This window comes from Capsicum annuum, chromosome 10, assembly GCF_002878395.1.
Source record: "Capsicum annuum cultivar UCD-10X-F1 chromosome 10, UCD10Xv1.1, whole genome shotgun sequence".
Taxonomy (NCBI): domain Eukaryota; kingdom Viridiplantae; phylum Streptophyta; class Magnoliopsida; order Solanales; family Solanaceae; genus Capsicum; species Capsicum annuum.
Genome location: NC_061120.1, coordinates 220,006,997 through 220,008,312, shown reverse-complemented (window position 1 = coordinate 220,008,312; position 1,316 = coordinate 220,006,997). Strand labels below are relative to the sequence as shown.

The 1,316-nt window shown below is 44.1% G+C and overlaps 1 pseudogene; it reads right to left on the bottom strand.

Moving 5' to 3' along the window:
- The window catches only part of LOC107844711, a 6,704-nt pseudogene extending 5,388 nt beyond the window's left edge, over positions 1-1,316 (bottom strand).

The following is a 1,316-nucleotide window of genomic DNA, read 5'->3' as shown; positions in this document are numbered from 1 at the left end:
CCTCTTCTGAAAAGAGGCATGTTATGGCTATATAAACCTGCTTTCATTCACAGGTTTAGACACGAAATTTTCAGATTAAAAACTCTTCTTCTCTTAAAAATATTTTCAAATCGTTGAGTGCGTTCGTGGAATCCAACTATTTGAGGTACCGCTATAATTGGATTGAAGGTCATTTTATCCTGGGAGGAAAATTCCATAACCTCGGGTATAGTGAGGGGAATTATTCCTTAAGGACACTCCGTGAACTCGGGGGACTTGGTCTAAAATTTCTGTTTCATCTTAATTTCTGAAAATAAAATACACTTCTTAGAAAGATCACTTTGATCTTGTGTTGAGGGTATTTTCTGTACTTCATTGTGTTCTTGTTTTTAAACATTGAAATAAAGTTGAAGTTGTTGTTATATTAATACAGATTCTAGTACCCGTAGAAGGAAAATAACAACATATCCCCTGGAATTAGTCATGGTGCATGCAATCTGACCCGGGCATCACGTTTATAAGAAAAAATAGCTAATCCCATCAAATATAACTCAATTACAACAACGACATACCCGGTGTATTCCCACAAAGCGGTGTCTGGGAGGGTAGAGTGTACATAGTCCGTACCTCTATCTTAGAGGTGAATTAGAGAGGTTGTTTTCGATAGACCTACACCACCACCCCGATCAAGACAATAACGGTCTAGAAAAAAGACCTAATAGAAGAACAACAAATAATAGGCAGTATCAAGACTGCCACAAAATAATACTACAATTGATCTACCTGAAACATGTGTCACCAAAATTCCAAGGACAAGAACTGCACGCCAAGCATTACGACTACTAGTATAGACAAAAAGATAAATCATTCCTACCTACAAGTGGGTGAGGGTGGTCTGGTGGGGTCGGTGGGGCCATTTGGCTGGTCAAACGAATGAAACAGCACGAAGGGGCCATTTTCGGCTAGTTCGATTGGTGTTAGCCCACTGTTCTCTGGGTGGACCCAGGTTTGGGGTGCGGTTTGGGTCGAAAATCTATCGGCGGCCCCCCGGCGGGGTGTGTAGCGGGTGAGGGTGGTCCGATAGGGTCGGCGGGACAATTTAGGTAGTCAAACGAGCGAAACGGCTTAGATGGGCTATTTTCGGGCAATTCGGTGGGTGTTAGCCCACGATTCTCGAGGTGGGATGGGTCCAGGCGCGTTTTAGGTCGAAAATCGGCAGGCGTCTTCTCGACGGGGTGTGGAGCAGGTAAGGGTGGCCCGACGAGATCGGTGAGGCCATTTGGATGGTCAAATGGACGAAACGAAAACGACTGAGCCAATTCGATGGGTGTTGTCAT